The sequence below is a fragment of the Macrobrachium rosenbergii genome, chromosome 2 (genome assembly GCF_040412425.1).
Source record: "Macrobrachium rosenbergii isolate ZJJX-2024 chromosome 2, ASM4041242v1, whole genome shotgun sequence".
Taxonomy (NCBI): Eukaryota; Metazoa; Arthropoda; class Malacostraca; order Decapoda; family Palaemonidae; genus Macrobrachium; species Macrobrachium rosenbergii.
Window position 1 is genome coordinate 69666506 of NC_089742.1, and position 22794 is coordinate 69689299.

Consider the following 22794-nt stretch of genomic DNA (forward strand, 5'->3'; position numbering starts at 1 on the left):
ACAAATACAAATTGCTAACTCTGCAGAAAGACGCCTACTGGATTTTTGAGGAGAACGCAGCAACGATTCTTGTAGTTCATTGGACTTTTCTAAGTTTGTTGCAACAACTGGCCTACCCGCTCTTTGAGCATCACTTACACTTCCTGTGGATTCAAATTTTCTAATCAAGCTTGTGATATTTCGGCTTTGCACCCTTGGGATGTTAAATTCAGCTGATAACAATCTTGCGGTTTCAGCACCATTTTTATTGTTTTGATAGTACAACTGAATTGCTTTTACTCTCTGTTCCTTTGTTAATCTCATGGATGTATAAAATATATGAAAAAATGAAGATTTAGCAAATTAATTAAAGAAAATAATAAAGAAAATATACATTATAAGATATAAAATTAAAAGGGCGTTGTTACTTATGTTGCACCCTGTATATATATATATTATATATATATATATATATATATATATATATATATATATATATATATATATATATATATATATATATATATATATATATATATATATATATATATATATATATATATATATCAAATTACCATCACACACACACACACACACACACACACACACATATATATATATATATATATATATATATATATATATATATATATATATATATAATCAAATGTACCATCACACACACATATATGTGTATTTTATATACATGTATGTATATATTATACATATAAGGCATTCATTTACTTTCTGAATGAATGGCACCTATGCGATAATAGCTGACATAAGCATGAAGGTACAATGTAAGCTTTAACTTATGTATGAAGTATATCTCGTCAAATTGAAGATTCAGTTTAAAGCATCTTTAGGTCGCATGACTTAGTGAATTTGGAAACTTTCAGTGTTGTCGCTCGCTTCATGTGGTTTACTTGGAATTAACTGTAATACTTGGAATTAACTCTATCTCGTCAAATTGAAGATTCAGTTTAAAGCATCTTTAGTTCGCATGACTTAGTGTATTTGGAAACTTTCAATGCTGTCGCTCGCTTCATGTGGTTTACTTGGAATTAACTGTAATACGTTGCAAATATGACTGAGACTGAAAGCCGATGTTTATAATGCGTAAAGTTGTTCTGACAAAAAAGAGTCTTGACGCTCGAGGGAAATAATAACACTAAATATACTTTAAAATGTTATCTAATAATTCACTAACAAACGTAACTACATTTGGCATTAGTCTTTTTTATTTAAGGTCACGACAGGTATTGTCAAAAAGCATATTTATATTGTATTTCAATTAATGATTTTCCATAATCCAAAAATTTTATAAAACCGTTGAACATTAAATGCTATTCATTTTCCAATAATTGTTCTGCCGCGGTTAAGCTCGCTTTCGCAATAATTATTCATAGCTTAGTTCTGTAATGACGGTAATATAAACTGGCTGTCGTTCGCCATTTAATTATTCACACTCAGTGGGCAATCACTTTTCGGTATATCATGACAAATATTCCTCACTAAATTTCTATCCGTGACGATCTTAAAGTTGCATTAATCATCATAGAGCAACAATTCTGCGGCTGACATGCCTCCAAAAGATCATTTTCCACTAAGGGCTTCACTTTCCCCTTCAGCGAGTGGGTGACATTGAGACATCGTCTTATCTCTGCACAACTGCCATCTTCTCCTCTGCCTTTTCCCCTAATGACTGAAGGACGGGCCGTCTATTCTGTTGCCTCCAAAGGGTTCTATCCACTTTGTTTTCTTATCTCAGTTCAAGCTGCTCCCGAAGTGCCTTCTCTGTCTCAACAGGTAGCCTCACCCCCTATTTTTCATGCCTTTAGTACAAGGTGAAAAATAAGTTAAGTATATCTTAGTTTAACCAGACCACTGAGCTGATTAACAGCTCTCCTAGGGCTGGCACGAAGGATTAGATTTATTTTACGTGGCTAAGAACCAACTGGTTACCTAGCAACGGGACCTACGGCTTATTGTGGAATCCGAACCACATTATGACGAGAAATGAATTGCTATCACCAGAAATAAATTCCTCTAATTCTTCATTGGCCGGTCGGAGAGTCGAACGCTTGGCCAACAGCGTGCTAACCGAGAGCTCTACCCACCCCACCAATGAAGAACTTTAGTACAAGGTGAAAATAGGACGATCATATGATTGTATGTGCAAATGCAGAATGCTCGTTTTACCTGATATGTAATCACCGATGGAGTAGTTTATGAGTAATTCATTACTTTATAAGTCAATGCAACGTGACTGGCGGTAGTCCTGTTACTCCAAGCTGTTCTAACGAACGAATGAATTAATTAAAACTGACGGCCTGAATTTTCATTACGCAATAACAATTAACATAGTTTGGCGTCCATGGCGCAAAAGCATGACTGCATCTTTTACTAAATACGACCTACATTTTCTTAATCCAGGAAATTCAGTGCTTATTTTTTTCATATTCGGGTTTCTACTAAGGGCATATCGGCCAAAAGCACCATTTCTTGAAGCTGTAATATTTTCAAGATAATTATTCTCATTATTGATATCTGCAGACTGGGTAACCCGATGTCCTTAACTACTCCACACATAAAGGAAATATATGAATAAAATCCCCTCTTCTTCGAAGACGAAAAAATTAAGATAATTTCAAAGCCTGAATTTATGATGAAATAAAGTGACCAAATCAAGTAGATAGTTTTTTTTTAAACTTTGGCTGGAGGTATCATGTGCTTTCGCACAACAATTTTAAAATACGGTCCCAATTTCAACACGAATGTGATCCTCTAGGCCTTGATAAAAAAGCCTGCCTTATTTTCCTCAGCAATCTCTATGTTATATTATTTATCCAATGAAAAATATACTCCCTAGAGACGTCCTCTTTTATTCATACTATTGATAAGTTCTTCATAGCCGTGGCGTCTCAATAGAGCGAGAGAGAGAGTGAGAGAGAGAGAGAATGTCTTAGTTTCGAGCGAAAAGATAGAATCACGTTATTGGTCGTGAACGAGATGATGTGATTTTTGTTGCTATCGGAGCCTTTTACTTCGAGCGCGCTTCATGGGCGCTCTCTCAATAAGAGAAGCTTAACGCAACTCAAGGTTTCTCGTCAAAAAAAAAAAAAAAAAAAAAAAAAAAAAAAATAGGGCAGGGGGTGGGGAATCTTAAGCGAGGAGAGATAGCGAGATAAAGAGTGAAAGAGAGGGATGGGAAGATGGAGGGGCCAGTAAAAAATAGCATAAAATAACTCGTTACTGTGTTGTAATTGCCAAGAGACCTCATTAGGGCACATATAGCTTCTACTCGAGTTCGTGTATCTAAAGGTGGCTGAGATTTACCCTTTCAAATAAAATTTCTCTCTCCCCCCCTCGAATATACAGTATAATTATGTACTATTTCTGATTTTATGCAGACAAAATTTTTGCTATCTCTCTTTCTATCTCCTTCCTTTTCTACCCACCATTTTTTCATTCCGTCTCGTCCTCAATTCATTTAAAAATTCTTTCTTGTCCTATCTTTTTAGAATTCATTTATATATTTTCAAATTATTTCTCACTGCTTTTTCTATACCTTTCCCTCTCTCTATCTCTATTCAAATACTTTTTGCTTTTTATCAGAATAGCCCATTTCCTCTTCTCTATTCTTTCAAATTTTTCCTCACTGCTTTGCAGATTTTGTCACTCTCGCTCCACTTTTTCAAATGATTCTCTCTCTCTCTCTCTCTCTCTCTCTCTCTCTCTCTCTCTCTCTCTCTCTCTCTCTCTCTCTCTCTCACTTTTGGACAGCTATTTGAAATCATGAGCTGTCGTATTTTTTTTTATGAGGATTTCAGAAGCCTATAAGATGAAGGCGCGAGGCTGCTTTCCCCCCGCCCCAACATCACCCCCAACTCCCACCAAACGTCACCCATCCCGCAGGTACCTCACCCCACCCCAACCACGATCCCACCCCTCCTTGGGCACCCCCGCAGCCAGCTCGTAAATCAAAACTCACGGTTCTACCTGCCCATTCTGGAAGCAATAAAGAAGGCAAAGAGTCCTCTGCTCTTACTTAGCACTTGCTCGTAAACTAAGGAAAGGGTTACTGATAGAGCGTCACAGGCCGCCCGCCGCTGATATGGGGACTGAATGCCGAGCTCGGTTCTCTGAGGGAATGCGAACCCAGAGAGAGAGAGAGAGAGACCCAGAGAGAGAGAGAGAGAGAGAGAGAGAGAGGGGGGGGCCGACGGAGAGAGGTAGAGATGAAAAAAGAGAAGTGCTTGCAGAGGGATGGAGCAAACAAAAGAAATAAAATTATTTTAATAGAGAGAGAGAGAGAGAGAGAGAGAGAGAGACAGAGGTGCAAATGAATGGGTTAAAATAGGGAGGAAGAGAATGGCACGCAGAGAGAAAGCATTAATTAAAGAATGAAGAAAGGTTGATACAGGATGGTTAAATGCGTGAGAGAAAAAGTGCAACACAGGAATGGGTAGAAAGAGAAGCAAAAGAAAAATCATAAAGTTGATCAATGAAAGGAAAAGGAAAGAAAATTAATATATATGCATGCATGCATACATACATGCATACATTAAGTTTACCTAGTTTTACCAGACCACTGAGCTGATTAACAGCTCTCCTAAGGCTGGCCCGAAGGCTTAGACCTATTTTACGTGGCTAAGAAACAATTGGTTACCTAGCAACGGGGCCTACAGCTTATTGTGGAATCCGAACCACATTATAGCGAGAAATGAATTTCTATTGCCAGAAATAAATTCCTCTAATTCTTCATTAGCCGGCCGGAGACTCGAACTCGGGTCTAGCGAGTGCTAGCCGACAACTCTACCGACTCTTCCAACGAGGAACTACATGCATACATACATACATATATATTATATATATATAATATATATATACATTATACATTTAAATTATATATATATATATATAAATATATATATATATATATATATATATATATATATATATATATATATATGAATGTCTCTTCCTGTAATACGACAGTGTAATATGAATATAAGATAAAAGCACTATTTAAAAAATATATGGTTGCAACATTTATAGTTAAATATTTTTATAGAAATATACACGGTTATATATATATTATAATAGTGTTTTATATATATATATATATATATCTATATATTATATATATATATATATATATATATATATATATATATATATATATATATATATATATATATATATATATATATATATATATATATATATATATATATATATAAAGGAGGCTTGATTAAAAGACGAAGGAAAAGATGACAAATATGATAAGCATGTTAGGCATGCAGTAGAATATGTGGAATAAAAGAGTGATTAAGAAATACAGAGTAAGAATGAGACGGGACGAATGAGAGAGTTGGTCACAGAGGGTAGAATAATGGGGAAGACATGGGATGGAATTAAAATGTAAGGTATAGAAGACTTGAATTAACGAAAGGAATGAAATGGACACAGATATACACAGATAGACAGGAAAGAGAGAACGTTTTGAAAAGAAATGGGAAGAGAGAGAGAGAGAGAGAGAGAGAGAGAGAGAGAGAGAGAGGAGGAAGGTGTAATAACAACCAGATATACAGACAAAAACACAAGCAAAATAACCTCAAAATCGTACCATGACAACTGTACCCAAGAAGAAGAAGAAGAAGAAGAAGAAGCAGAAGAAGACGCAGAAGAAGGGAAAGAAGAAAGAAAATCTGGAAGAGGAGGAAAGGAAGAGAAAACTGAACTCTGGTACTTTCTAAGGGAGGCGCTGGAAAGGCCTTTTTATATTCCATTCAGAGGGACTTATATCAGACAACTTCTCCAAGAGGACAATGGAATGAAGAAAATGGCGCGCCATTTATTCTTCTCTTTTTGGCCTCTTTCTCCTTCGGACATCATATTTTCATGGACGCGTATTTTTCCTCACTAAAAACTAGTTTTCTTTAAAAACACTTGATTCTATAAATGGCCATAGATAAGCTACGTTGCGTTTGAGAGTTTGTTTGTTGGTTATCACAGAAAGATTTGAAACAGACTGACAAGCGGATTGGTTCTTACAAATGAACGGGTGTTGCAAAGACAAAGGCCGTTGGTACCAGGCGAAAACCTTCACTTTTACAGTAGTAAAACAATTTTTCATGTGACAGACTCATTCATACTGTCATGAATGACGCTACTAGTTTTATTTTGACGCTATTTACGTAACTAAGTGGCAAATCACTCAAAACACGCGGGAAACACAATACAGGTGTAAATGCGAACATGACCTTCCCTTCTTAAATAATTTAATGTGGAGAATCGTGGACATGAATGAATGAGCGCAAACGCACACATGCCCACATATACATGTATACTTACATACATACACATATATATAAATGAATATGTATGTGTATATATGTGTGTGAATAAATCTTTGTCAGTTTTACACGCGTGACTTGTTTTATGTTCAGAAATTTTTATCCGCAAATACAGTTTATTATCGAATTCACTATACCTTGATGATTTGAACCCAATAGAACTATAATTCAGGTGCATCTGCCCCTGCCAGGTTTCGATCTCTTTTGATAGCCGAGTGGTCAGAGACAACTGTTCATCGGTGTATCTAATATACGGTCTAGACTATGATCAAACCAAGGAACCAGGTTCGAATTCAGGCTGTGACTTTTCCATTGGTGTAGGTTATTAAGGTATAGTGAATTCGATATGAACCGCTATTCTGTGACATATAGTATGTATGTATGTATATAAATATATATATATATATATATATATATATATATATATATATATATATATATATATATATATATATATTCATATCGTGTCAACTCGAGCTACTTTTACATAGTATGCACTGAGCGTTAATTCAAAAAAAAAAAAGGTTCGGTATGCATAAGCACTATGATGTGTACGTTATGGTTTTACAGTAAAGATAATGGACAAATATATTAAGTATTTTCTCCATGTGCTAATGCACACATGGCTTCTACAATTCACTGGCTAAAAAAAAAAAAAAAAAAAAGTGCTCTTCCAGTCTTTGAGGAGGAATAAACAAAACTGCTACAACTGAAAGAGCACTGGAGATATTTGAAGTTTTGCCGCTGAATTGTGGAGGCACAAGTACATTAGCACTTGAAGAAAATGAAGGTAGGTCGTGCAAAAAAAAAAAAAAAAAAAAAAAAAAAATTAAATAAATAAAAAAAAACGTGATTTAACTAAATGACATAGATACATAACTACGAAATTACGCCATACTTGGTAAACAATTTACTATTGCTTATCTTGGAATCATAAATATAATAAGCAGTCAAATGAAACATATCTGAAAAATTTATTTAAACTGAAATTCGGATCACAGTGATATCGTAGAATATTGCTCCACAACTAAATTATAGCAATATTCCTACAATCTAAAATCTATCTGATGCCATTTAAAAGAACCGTACTTACGGAGTTAATTATGTCATCCAGGAACATTTTGATAATCATTTCCAAACGGCTACAGTTTGTAAATGATTTTCCAGCTTTTCGTCGAACTCGGCTAGAAAGTAGACTAACTCACTATAATCAAATCTATTTTCAGATGATTCATTCTCGTTGTGGAAACGGAAAGTGAGCTCTCGCTCTCCAAAAGTCAGCTTAACTCTGCCATACAACATCCAACTGTAATCACAATAGTTATGTTACCAAGCCTTATCATCTATCGCTTTCCTGGCATTTTCAAGTCACTTTCATGACACTATGTAGACTTAACCCGTTCTGTCACTACAATTCTGCTTCTCCTCTGCAATGTACATTTGACAGCCATTTAAAATAATCACTAAAACGACATAAAAATGCATTATTTCAAGAGCGTTTTTTCTTTTTATTGCAAGAGCCAACTCCTCTCTAATTCGTTTCCTTATTCACATTCGAATCTTTCCAACTCACCATCAAGACCTTATTTTTACTCGAAGCAAATTTTTCAGTCATTTTTCCCTTATGCATTGCTCACGCTTCGTCTTATCCCGTAAAGTTCTCATCGATGTCATTCATACTAGCATTCAGGTTCGTCTATTTTAACTGATATTACCAACTGTTTTCTCATACTCTTCCATCAAGTAATAAACATGCATACTACTGTTATTCCTAATTATAATCATGATTATATATATATATATATATATATATATATATATATATATATATATATATATATATATATATATATATATATCTTTATTTCATAATTTTAAACAAGCATCAAAAATTTTTCACTCATCAAAATATATATATATATATATATATAATATATATATATATATATATATATATATATATATAATATAAATGTTATATATTTATATATAATTACATTACTTCATAATTTTATACATGCATTAGAAAATTTTCACTCCTATATATCAAATACATGAATGTCAACAGTATTTTATGAAAAACAAATAAGAAAACAAATTTTTTCAGGATGTTGGATCTGTAATATACAGCCAAAATAATCGGTCTGAGAAACGCGTTGCGGGTTTTTTGTGCAAACGAAAAGGGTCCGTACAGACCCATTCAGAAGAACTATAATTCTCTATATCTTCATTCACTTGACGTCTTGCGCGCACCTGGCCACCAGTAGATGCCAAGTAGCGCTGTATGATTCAGTTACCAATTAACATAATTGATTATTGGTCTTTTTTTTTTTATTCTTTAATCATTCACAACACGTTCTGACGTTAGTGGAAATTTAGCAATGAATTCGTTCATTTATAAAGTTTATTTTCAGTATTTTATATTCATATTAGGGTAAGAGTAAGGTTGTTAAAACCCGTCCAGTATATGTTCTGGTCTTGCTTGATCATCTGTAAGCTTCATGGCAAGGTCAATTATTTAATTATTCTTTATTTATTTATTTTTTGAAAAATACTCTTGAAAATAGCATACCAACCCGACACTGACATCCTCAATGAACAAGTTCTAAAACCCTTCAACAATCGTACTTTCAAACCCAAAGGGGAAATAAATTTGACTAAAATGAACAAAACATTCGCAAGGAAGTTTAACTTGAAACTTTACAACAGTGTTTCTTGGTTATGTGACAGTATTGCATCAAATAAGCTGTATTGCTGGCAGTGTGTATCATCTTCAAACGAACATTCAGTTTGGAGTGAATTAAGTAAAGGATACAGAGATGTAAGTAATTTACATACTGCACTTGACCGTCACGAAAAGTCTGTAAGCCGTAAACACGCTTATTTTGATCTTAAACGGTTTGGAAACATTAGAGTAGATTTACACCTTGATAAGCAAAACGAAGCTGCATCACTAAATTTAATGGAGTTCTGAAAAACTTAGAAATTTTGAGAGACTCGTTAGAATAGCGTGTTTATCAAATAGGAGAAGGGTCTTAGTGAAAGTGCAATGGGCTAGAATGCAAGAATTATGAGGGTTTCGTACGTCGAGTGCTTAGGAAGGCATTTGAAAAGGCTTTGATTGAAAAAGACACACAGACTGTAGGGTGCACGAGGCTTAATGGGGTTAAACAGCGTTGGAAAAGACATGGATGGAAGTTTCTGGATCTAGTGACTGAAATGAAACAGTTATGTGAAATATTTAAAAAGCTTCCATACACGTTCACATTCTTTTGTTACCCTCTAGTCTTTTAAATAAAAGATCAAAAAGTCTTTCAAAACGGATCTGGTCATAGTAGCCTGATGCGCACACGTGCAAGATGATAACTAACCGTGGCATCCGAAGCATCTCAGAGCTAAGGTCAACTCTCATGAGTGAGAGAGATGATGATTTTTTAACATTAGGCCTAACTGTTTCCGTCGCTATACTTTAGTCCATTTCATGCCACCTGTCCACTCACCAACGTAGGTTTTAGGTGGACTTACTGTGATGTAATTGCAAACTTTTTCTTCACTAATGCATTTGAATACTTACATTTACAAAGAACCACCACACTTTCTTATTTAGACCATAAATATGGCGATCTTTATCTATAATATATAACAATACAAGCACACGAATTACGAGCTTGTAACAAACTATCTACTCGCATCAAACTCATAAGAACGATGGGCTTTAAATGAATATTTTTTATCCCATTGTTGGTCAATAAAAAAGACATCTGTCTATGCGAATACGAATAAAAGGTATTTTAATAATATCTTGCATGGAAATTACATGAGTAGGTTATACTGGAAATAGCATCAAATATCGTTGTCTATGAGGCTGTCTACCTAGGTGAATAGCGTATAGCTAGAATTGAATTAAACTGGTTATAAAATTTATGTCAAAGGCCAAGCACTGGGACCTATGAGGTCATTCAGCGCTAAAACGGAAATTGACAGTAAAAGGTTAGAAAGGTGTAAAAGGAGGAAAACCTCGCAGTTGCACTATGAATCAATTGTTAGAGAGCGTGGAAAGTAAGATGGAAGAAAGAGAATATGAAAGGAGGCACAGTAAAAGGAACGAAAGGGGTTGCAGCTATGGGCCGAACGCACGCCGCAAAGACCGGAGGTAATGCCCACAGTGCACCGCATGAGGTGCACTGACCCATTACCGTCCTACGGGGGAGTATGGCTAGAAGGCATGATAGCAATGGTATTGTGGTTGTCTTTTCAGAATACTCTGCATATATATTTACTGTATTTTTTCTTAATCATACAAGTAATTACAACAGCTCAGTGACTCGGCACCTTCAAATCCTATTGAGTTCCCGTCATCCTTATTGTTGATGACATACATACCATTAAAGGCTAGCCTAAACTTACATGTTTTTTCATTGTTGGACATAGGAACGATGCTTAGATAGAATGAATAAAGGTTACAATAAAAAAAAATAATTTTGACTGAAATGGAATGAACCTGTGCTTAAAAGAAGGCCAGTGAAATAAAATATTACCTTGCGAATCAGTAGTATAGGCCTAGCTTCATTGGTCCATTCTTCATGATCTAGCGGTAAACAATATTGAAGGGTATTTTTCGGCTTACGGACGTAGACAGTACTTTAATATAATAACAATTTATTTTTATATGCATGCAGTGAAACTGTACATAGAATAAAGTCTGAATAATATGAAAATCTTGTGACTTGAACAGTTTGTGACCATAGGTCTTGGTGTAGCCTAGGCTATACTAACATAACATCATGAATATTGGAATCTCATCGTTCGTTTGTGGAAGGGACTATAAAATTTAGGCCAAAAGCAAAGCGCTGGGACCTATGAGACCATTCAGCGTTGAAAGGGAAACTGAGAAAAGATAGGTCTGAAAGGTGCAACAGGAGGTAAACCTCGCAGTTGCACTATGAACCATTTGATAGGACAGGGCGGAAAGAAAGACGGAAGAAAGAGAATATGAACATAGGTACAGTGCAAGGAATGAAAGGGGGTTCCAGCTAAGGCCCGAAGGGACGTTGCAAAGTACCATAAGTAATGCCTAATGTGAACAGCGTGAGGTGCACTGACGGCACTAACCCCTTACGGGGATCGTTCGTTTGTGTTGATCTAAGCAGACTTTGATATAAGCTCGTCTTTCGTGTGCTTCAAGATACAAAATCGGTACGTTCATGATTCATATAAGGGGCGATGGTTCTTTATATTTTATATATATATAAACATTAAAATATGTTACGGAAAAAAAAAAGTTTAATATTTATAACAATACGTCAAAGATATCGGAAACGTTGATTGTCAGCCAGTCGCGCGCTACACAATGCGCATGTGCCACATCGCGCATTGCCACATCTTTACCCGTGGGGGGACGCATTAAATGAAAACAACTACTGTATATCGAGAACACCAGGAAGAGTTCTCGCACTAAAGGGCCCAAAGAGTGGCTTAATGAAAAGAGAAAGATTATCTCATAATAACCGGTGTTGCCGAAACGTGGAAGTCTGGCTTCCGGTATTGAAGTTTTCATGCAAAAGATGATCGGGTCCAGAAGTGGGGTCTTCATTTTACTGTCGGCCACGAGTCCACACTCCTTTCAGAGGTTTACTGTGGTCAAATATATTATTTTCTTATATTATTTGATTCATTTACCTATATATTCTCAGTCACTTGGAAATATATATATATATATATATATATATATATATATATATATATATATATATATATTCATAACAATGACTGAATAAATAACCATCAAAGAACGGTTGTTAAAGCACACCACTCGCCACCAGATACTCCGCGGTCACTGGGATGAAGGAGGGATTCTGGGTATGTATTCCTGCTTCTGGGAAGGGGTCAGCTTGTGTAGAATCGTGGCAACACTTTTTATAATTGTCGAATGAACCTAAGCTTGAAAAGGCGGACTGATTCAACTATATCAGAATGGATGAAGAAACACATCTAAACCTTCTCAGCATCGTTCTCCATTGATTAGGAAAGCAAGCACTTGCATGGGGATGGCAATTTCGCCCCATGAGGGACTCTCGGCAACCTTCTTTTTTTATTGTTTGTGTTTCCCTCAAGGTGATTATCGAGAGCAATTTCTCCTTTCATATAGGGCTGGGTCCTATAACCGCCGATGTGTTTTCATAAGTCATTGTGAACACGAGTATGAAGTTTAGTACAGTAATAATCGCATACTGATAGCACTAAGCTATAGTACAAAAATAACAGCAGCAATAAACTTAGTACAATTACAGTATCCTCTGATAGCAAACAGCTGTAGGATAAAACTGAAGACTACTACCGAGGCCTGGTTTCCGCTAATCGCCGACCGGAATATTTACCTCCTTTTGTTTATGTTTATATTTAACTTTTGTTTATATTTTTTACGTTCATCCCCGAGGGGCTCATATTAAACACGGCGGCCATATTGCACGGGAATTTGTATTTCCTGAACCAGAGGGACGCGGTGATAGTCTTCAGTTTTACCAACTCTAGCACAACAAAAACGGCAAACTAATAGGCAATATCGCCATGCACTATCAGTATTCTGTCCCTATTTCACGTATTTTCAAATTGCAAAAACGCGTGCCTATATCTACGCCGCAAAATGAATTTTTTCTGCTGATGATGATGTAGGCCTGACCTACAGTTTTACAGACCCTTATCTTAAAAGTATGAACTAAATGTTGGGTTATTTTTCGTTAGACTCCAGCCACCTTCCTCTTCATAATTTATATTTTTCTTGGGTAAATCACATCAAAACAAAAAATTTCTTCTCAATACATAACCTTCGCAAATGCCTAATAGCAGAGAAAAATAAGGACTTGTAAGGTAAGACAATACCAGCCCACTCCCCCCCCCCCTCCATAACTAATACGGCAAAATTGTAACCAGTAAACAGCCCTAGTTTACGTTAGGTTGGTATTTTTAGGTTCTTTTACTACCTTATCATTTCCTGGCCATTTTTGCATGAAAAATCCAAAATGGTTTTTCATGCAAAAATGGCTAGCTGGCACCTTTGGAAATGGCTGGCTGGAGTCTTCCGAAAAATTACCAAATGTTGTACGATAGCGATATATTCATATATATTGTCGGGCAAACTACCTACAATGAATACATCGACTAGACCTAGGAGAGATAGGCTATCCTGCTCACCTTACCTCATTTATAGGCCTATTGGTCACTGAAGCTCGAGCCCTTTCTGTATCCTTGGTGAACAAAGGTAAATCGTAGTTACAAAAGGAAGTGACGTATACACCATCTGTGCCTTTCTAAAAGCTGCTCTCCTTAGTTTATTTTCTGGGCCACTTAGTTTCGCGTAGGCAAGCTGGGGCATCACCCCCTGACGAGAAGCGGTGATTCCAACGTGGTATTGCCGCTGGCAGGCATGCGCTTCCCCTCTTATTCCGGTCACGTATTCCGGGCATTTCACCTTCCACAGTACGGTTGCTACCTATATAGGTCCATGAACTCCATCCAAAATAGCTTTTCCTCCTGCGAATGTGCCACCGAGCGGAGGTTCCTGCGAACGATCACTACGCGGTAACGGTTGAGGTACAACTGAGCAGATTAAATAATCTGCCAAACTAGCCAATCACGTTCAAATTTACTTGAAAGGTTCGTTTTGGTCAAGCCATAAAAAAAAAACAGTGCTTGTTTCCGTCAAGCCACGGTTCATGTTATTTCAACAAGCCAAATTAGCCCGACATACACCCAATGTTTTGTCAAACCGAAGTTACAAAATATTGGAACGTGTACGGGGTCCCTAAGAGTAAAGGGAAAAACTGCGTGCTACTTATAGACCTAGATAATGTTCGGTGTACTGGTATGAAATGTCTTCGAGGTAGATTTTTTTTTTTTTACACAAGATTTAACCTGGATTTAATAGCAAATAACCTTATAGCACTTTATAATGTCTTGCTTTTTGGACCCAAATCCTAATATAGAAAATGACTTTTCTCCTGAGAGGGGGCTCCTCCAGAAGTTACCTTATCGATCTCAACCATTATTTAGAGATCAGTTTACGAACTTCATAATCGTCGCTACTTTCGCCCACTCCAACCGATTAACTACTATGCGCTCACGCTCATATATATTACTTCTTTGCAAATTGATCTCGAGGTCGAAGGAGACTATACCTTAAGAATAACTCAAACCTAAGGTGTATTGTAATTATTATGTGCTTATGCACCGGCTCTGAACAATATTTATGGTTTAGCATCTGTGAAAATGCTAAGCCACAAAAAATTCACACGTGTGACAAAAATAGCTTCTCCTCCTGAGAATATACATATATATATATACAGTATATATATATATATATATATATATATATATATATATATAATATATATATATATATATATATATATATATATATATATATATATGTGTGTGTGTGTGTGTGTGTGTGTGTGTGTGTGTGTATGGGCTTGAACACTCAACAGGCATTATCATCACTGATCAGCTCTATAGAAATATTTCCGCTTTAGAGAATTGGGTTTAATCAAAGGATAATCTCATTCAATATGAGAGTTATTCACTTCGGCCCCGGAAGATGAAACGCGTGTAGTAGATAAAAGGATGGGAAGCTTTGAAGATGAAGCGTGATGCTGGCTCTCTCTCTCTCTCTCTCTCTCTCTCTCTCTCTCTCTCTCTCTCTCTCTCTCTCTCTCTCTCTCTCTCTCTCCTTTTCACTCTCGCTCTCACCCTCTATCCGTGTTTCTCCATGTCAAATGGTATAACAGAATTTCTCTAGTTTTTTATTCTCTAACTTCCTACATATTATCCAGTATTGTAATTTGACTTAGACTAACGTTGATGTACATCCGCGTATTTATTTATTTATGTAATGAATCGTTTTAACAATATATGACCTAAATAGTTAACTGATACTCATTTGAGAGAGAGAGAGAGAGAGAGAGAGAGAGAGAGAGAGAGAGAGAGAGAGAGAGAGAGAGAGAGAGAGAAAATATTGTAAATATTTTCATTGCGAGAACATGGGAGGAGATTTGAAAGAATGAGAAGGTTCTTAATACTTAGAATTAATAATAATTCATACTTATTGCAGCCATTATCCTCATTCATTTGTCTTCATGTAATTTTGCAATGAAGGTTCCGTATGATTTTTTTGTTACGAAATTTGTTCATTACATAAAAAAATGCATTATTAGAGAGAGAGAGAGAGAGAGAGAGAGAGAGAGAGAGAGAGAGAGAGAGAGAGAGAGAGAGACGGAGTGCTTTTGATGTATGTAGAATGGAAAGGATCTTTTGATCTGTAACTGCGAGGAAACACAATACCTTTAGTCTCTCTCTCTCTCTCTCTCTCTCTCTCTCTCTCTCTCTCTCTGCATGTAGCTGTCTGTTAATTTTTGTTGTTTTTGTTTTTGCAATGAACATGTATGCGGAATAAAAGATCATATCGAGTCTCATCAGCCAAGTTTCGATAAGAAGAAAAAAGTATTTACGAGTTGAGGATAATGGCGACTAAGCAGACGAATTATTCACTCTACAAGAAATTTCCCATCCTCTCACTTTTGGGAGTTTTGCTTCGAGTGAATTAATATCGATTATAACTACGGAACCCGAATGCGACGGGAAAATGCACATCAGAGTCGATATAAGCTAATATCTCACTATATACAACTTATTGAGCTGATTTTATATACTCAGATTTTTCTTAATTCCCAGCAACAAGAACGACCCGCTCCTATCATTTTCATATAAAAGAAAAATAATAATTTTAAAGTAAGTTAATATCTTAATACTAAAGATAACAATAATAGTGATGGCAAAGACGGTAATTTCAAACCATTCTGCCTTTGGATATCCTGTTTAGGGGGGAGAGAGGAGAGAGAGAGAGAGAGAGAGAGAGAGAGAGAGAGAGAGAGAGAGAGAGAGAGAGAGAGAGAGAGTGGCTTTGCATCGATGAACACTGCCCGATGTCTTCTCGTTCGAGTGCGCTCTTTTAATTAATGCCGGGGACTAACTGCTTGCCAAGGATGATTCGTTGGACTTCTGGTAGAAATGATCTCAAAAGCTGAGTTGCAAATATGTTCATTAGTAAAGTGATACTAGGGAATCATTAGCATCTCATTAGAATAATCATATTGGTTGGAAAATATTTTGATATGAAGTACCTCGTCCCGTCTGAATTAATTTCATATTCAGAACCGTTCTGAGATGAACAGTAAATGGAACGAATCTTTGTTTATGAAAAACCTAGTTTCGTTATAACTATCGTCAGTTACATTTATAAATAGAGTTAACCTTAATAATAACGGTTTCTTTTCAGTAAGCCTAGGCCTAGACCAGTCATGTCAGGCATCCCATCGGCAGTGTCCTGGAACCTCTGTCAGTTTTGGCCTAATAGTGTACTGATGACCTGACTTTTGGCGTTGAAAAGAAGATACACCCTAGTTACAGTAAGTAGCTGATAGGAAGTTAAGTACCAAGTCAACTCCATAGATTCCTGGCGTCATGACCAATAATTTACAATAAACCAATCCCAGAGGCCTGGATCAGAGCTGTAGATCTATGACCAGAGAGTTGGAATGCTGCTGAAATGTGGTAAAATCTTAATTTTTTTGTTGGTTTAGTACTATGATCCTCCATCACTTTGTATGAACAGTATTGATACTGATGATTCAGTATTCTTGGCATCACTTGCCGGTATCTTCGACTTTCATTTTAGCAGTATCTATAAACTTATCTCATACACCAAGAGAGCTCTCTACATTACTCGAAAAGCTTCCTATATGCATCGAGATGGCGGTATTACTACCACGTGATTAAGTTATTTTGGTTAACTCTGGGTTAGAGCAGCATTCCGGGATCTTCAGCTTTCAGGCTGAGCCTGTTTGAGTGGCAGTCTCCTTTGTTCCCCAGCGATGATTTTCATTTGCAAAATCTTCATAATTCAATTTATTAAAACATGAGCAAAGATCGTAATGCACCTGAGGAATGATGTGAAATCGTCAGTAAAAAACTGAAAAATAACGTAAAACAGAAAGCATTACTTAGAAACACCTGGAGCACCAAAACTTTTTATGCGTAAAGTTTATTTTCTAGAAGTCTCAGAATTTGTAGTCAGTGAATTTTATGGTCAGGAATGCGTTTTCCATTTATTCACACTAAATAAAAAAAGGCTCAGTGTTTTAAAAACCTTCAGTTAAGCGAAATGAACTGTTTATCTAGTTTAAAATCTCTTTTCATGGTTTGGGAACAAATTCAGTGGGTGGGAGGGGTCAAAAACTGGAATATAATAGTGTTGTACGTCAAAGTAAATAAATTCCTACTCTAATATCCCAAGCAAAAAAAGTGAGAGGCTTCTTCAGCGTACCTGAACAGTCTATTAGAAATTTCAGTACCCAAGTGCCTTCCATAATTGCTCCTTTCTACTTAAAAAAAAATCTATAGTGAAAACAAAAAAAAATGAGAGACCGAGGAACTAGGGTAACAATAATGCACACAGGTTGTATTATGTGTTATCATTCGAAATTCTAGTGTTTAATTCAATGTATAAATATTTCTAAAGTGTCGAATCTGTATATTGCTTGATTCTAAAAAACACCAAGAGTTAGTACAAAATACTTAATTGATTACTTACCTGTGAAAGACAAAAGTTTCTTGCAATCAACTGCTACGAAATCTATAAATGCGTAAAAAAAGCACACACAATCTCATGTCGCCAGGTCCTTCAAAAGGAGAGATATTTGCTAACAAGGAGAGAGGGGACAACGAACAAAAAACTTCGCTGTAATCTTTTACTAAATCAGGATATATCTCCTAATTTTCAAGGGACAGAAAAATAGAAAACAAATATCTTATAAAATAAATTGAATATCTAGTACTAGCCTAACCCAAATCACTTTAAATGTTCCTATCAATAATCGTATTCGAATGTATTACAGGTGAAATTATTTATCACATTCAAATAGAGGTAAAGATTATAGGAAGGCAAGATTTTGTTAGGTGTCAAAACAAGATGCAACGATGGACCGACTCGTAAGAGATTTACTTATTTATCTTTTTTGATAAATGGCATATTGTTCATGCTAGACTGTTGGTTCTAGAGATCAAGAGGAAAATTAATTCTCTATAGATGAATGACGACCTCACAAGTGGCCAGTGTGACGATTCAGTTTCATATTGACAAGTACTGAAAAAAAAAATATATATATACACATACACACAAAGCACACACACGCATATATACATATACTGTATATACATATATATATATATTTATACATACATATATATATATATATATATATATATATATATATATATATATATATATATATATATATATATATATATATATATATATATATAATGTCGATATTCAATCAACAGGAACTTTGAACTCATTCAGTAAACACAAAGGTTAAGTTTTTCTACCATGATTGAGGGAAAATAGGCAATTTTCTCCTCTTGCTGTTAGCAGTTATCTCTCTTTTTTTAGGAGATAATTAGCAATTTAGAACGTCGTCTTCTCTCTTGCCTTTACCAGACGTACCTTTAGTTACAGAAGATGTCATCGTGTACCTTGTAATTTGTGTTTCCTTTTGCATTTTTTGTGTGTGTATTTGTAACTTTTGAATCTATTACAGCAAGACGACCTGATTGGCCAACATGTTCCAAGAGGTTTTATGTATATATATATATATATATATATATATATATATATATATATATATATATATATATATATATATATATATATATATTATATATATATATATATATATATATATATATATATATATATATATATATATATATATATATATATATATATATATGTGTATATGTATATATATATATGTACAATTACCACACAGTATTTATATATAAGGATATTATATATATAGAGTTTCTCATATATATCGCTATGAATGTGTGTATGTTGCTATGTACCCCACGCCTTTTCCCTATAAGGACGTTGTACCAGAAAGTTTATAAATATATATATATATGGTTGCTATACGTTATATATATATATATATATATATATATATATATATATATATATATATATATATATACATATATATATATATATATATATATATATATATATATATATATATATATATCCCACGTTAACGTCGTAGGTAATATATATATATACATATGTGTGTATATGTATCTAATAACTACACACGACAACCGCGACATTTCAGCATTCCAGTCTTAACCTATCGGGTACCAGTGATTTTAAGCGTGTCTTGACGGAGTGACAAGCAAATCGCTGAGAACATGATACGAATAGGAGAGAATGATTTAGCATCTGCCCAAGAGGGAGGAGGACCATCCTCTGAGCTGTGTCTGATGAGTCCGGTGACCCTAAACAAACAGAGATCAGTGAAATAAAGTTGGCGTTCTCTGTATATTGCCTTGTTCCTCTCCAGGCAAGCTTTGATTCCTCCATGCTTTGTTGGTTGTTTCTGTTGATTCTTTACGGGCTGAGCCCCAGCTGTTTTCCTTTCCAGGTTTTTGTTCTTGTTGTATTCGAGACTGGGCTGCATAGGAGCATGAGGTTTCCCGTCCATCATTCTCTGCATAAAAACGATCATTCCACCAATATTTACTCCAGCTTTGCCTTTTTATTATAATTTCTGTCATTCGAGCAAAGTGATGTACAGGCAAATGGGAGAGAATGCCCATTTGTTCCTTCGCTATGAAGTTACAGGGTTTTCCTGTCTCTTTCCTATTGTCAAAATTAGGCCTCCGTTGTTAACATATTCCTTAAAATGTACCTCTAATTACTGGAATGTTAACTAATATTCTTAAGCTTTAAGAAACTTCGTTTACACTTTTTTGCACCATTCAGAGGCTGCTTCGAAGACATGCGTACTGCGCGGCATAGGGGCAATGACGCCTTATTAAAAGGTATAACAGTAAGAAATATCACAATGAGAGCTATCTAGAGAACCTTCCTATACAAAGCAGCTGCACACATCCTTTTCAACACAGGAAATAAGCAGGAGCAAGCCATTATTCTCTGACAATGTCTTTCTCATATGGTACTGCTTCAAGGGGCGTTCCTTTTCATTGTTATCAGCACCGAATAAATGCATCGCCTGTGTCGATCACAATGCTCTGATTTTTTTTAACTCTCTCCCACCACCGGCCCCCTGATGAAGTTCCGGAAAAAATGCAGTGATGCTATTATTTCTGTTTATGTAAAATATGCAAGCATTCACATGGATATAATAAGGGGTCTGTCACAGAAGAGAATGCCCATATGAATGCTTGCAAAATATGCAAGCATTCATACGGAGCCTGGCGAGGAGTCCTTTACAGAGGAGGATGCCCATACGAGAATAAAAACTCTTCACACCACGAAAAGAGCTATCTCTTAATCCTCACTTGAATGTTATTAACGGAACGTTTTTCCTCTTCTGCTTCGTCGTTACTGAAAGGGGCTTAGAAGTCAGAAGCCTTGTTTTCATGAGAGAGGCTTTATTGTTGGTACTAGGGCTGGGTGCTTGCTCCAGCCTCGTAATTGGCAGAAGCCAAAACGTCCAGCGGCGACATCTTTAGTGAATTCAGCGACACAGACAAGGCAATGGATGGTCAAACCGGTGATCGGAAAAATGCTGTAAGACGAAACTGCAAGTTCGAGCAGTTGCTGCAATACGTTGTCCACACGGACGAAGAGGTGAATGTGAAAAAACCAATGCTAATCAAATAAAAGATAATAGGAGTAATGCCGTAACGCTGTGGTAAAGTCCGGGATGATATTGCCATAGAGGCGACGGGAATAGAGTAATGCATGGCAAGGATGATGTCGTTACTGACAGTGGTAAATGGCGGTGGTTGTTTGTCACCGAACGCCGATAATAAGGCGGACAGCTTAATAGAGGCAGACAATACCGTAAGCCCGAACGATGGTAAAAATAAGGAAACTAGATGTGGTGCTCTATTGTATATTCCTTCCGTAGAGAGTAACCCGAATAAAGTAAATTTGGTAGATGACAGTGGCAATCACTGGATTAAGGGTATAACAAAAGAAAATACAGATGGTGTAATTTATCAACATTCTCAACACATGCCATGTGAAGAACGTAATAAAGGGGGTAATGACACCTATAACTGCGTTAAAAATGGTCAGAATGACAAATCTTGTAATACTTCTTTACAGGGTTAGCTCGAAAGTGAGACTGGAAATAGATGGATCGGTAAGCTGTCTTAGGAGATGGAAATCTACCTGATAAAGAGCTTACAAACGTAAAAACAACAGGTAAAGATCTAAGAAGAGGAAAGTGAGTCTAAGTAACAAAAGAATAAAGAAAAAAAATTTCATAGACCAGTCATGAAAATAAAAATAGCTGTATTGAATAATAAAAAGCTATGAAAAACAGGCGTTAATGAAGCCCTTTTTGTTGATTAATGTCAATATTCTTCTCTTTCACGCGCTAAATATTGCGAATAAATTCTTTACAGATTAACTGTAGATTTTGATATTTATCTAAGTTTTGCTGAAAGGATGGACTTGTATGCTAAATAATGAAGCAGTGCAATATTCAGCGAAGGTATAACGTTATATCTAAGACTAAGCATTGTTCGTAGTATGTTGCATTTTTTCAGTCTGTACTCACCACCGTCAGGCTCAATGAAGAAAGGCGAGGTATCTTTTTAACTAGACATATGTTATCACCTTAAAGGCAACACAAACAACTTAACACTTGGATGGGATTTCAACTGTATCATCAGTAGAAAAGATTGTTCAAAAATAATTCTTACCTAATATTTTTCAGACTTAAAACACTAACTCAAAAAACAAAAGATATTTGCTGTTACATGGATGTCGTCCAACTTACGCTTACGTAAAGATGATTTCGGTGCAAGCTACAGTTCCTGTAAATGTTAGAGATTTGTATTAGATGTGTATGTATCTTTCCAGTTAATATGAATTTTCAAAGTATGGAAAGCGTCATGGAAATAATGCTCCGCTTTCGGAGGATTCTGGAGCCATGCAAAGTTTCGTGAAGTTCTGGGCAAGAGTAAAGAAAGTTAAGGCTACGTTTTCAGATATTGGAAGTGTGGGAAGATGCTAACGAGAAAATAAAAATTCTATTCATGAGAGCGGGTAAGCAGAACAATAGGTATAAATTTGGTGTGTTACGTTACTTTGAAAGTAATCTCAAAAGGGGGATTTAGAAAAATCCAGCAAATTAAAAGAGGAGTAATTCGAAAGCAACCTTAAAAGAGAATTAGAGAAAGCCAGAAAATTAAAACGGGATACTTTCGGAGTAAAAAACAGACATTGTGTTCAGGAACAGATTGAAGGAATGAAACTGTCCCATAACTTGCTAAGTAAGAGCAAGGTAATTTCACGGTAGTTAATCATGAGTGAGGCTGTTACTGAAAACCTTGATAAGTGGAGGGGTGTAAAACTTCTATC

At 35.8% G+C, this 22794-nt stretch overlaps 1 long non-coding RNA gene across 1 annotated transcript in view; it reads right to left on the reverse strand.

The window, feature by feature from the left end:
* The window catches only part of LOC136848133 (uncharacterized), an 88233-nt gene extending 74294 nt beyond the window's left edge, over positions 1 to 13939 (reverse strand). The window contains exon 1 of the long non-coding RNA XR_010855942.1: positions 13538 to 13939. This is a non-coding gene — a long non-coding RNA (uncharacterized lncRNA). The remainder of the gene's footprint in view (positions 1 to 13537) is intronic.
* Between the last annotated feature and the right edge of the window lie 8855 nt (positions 13940 to 22794).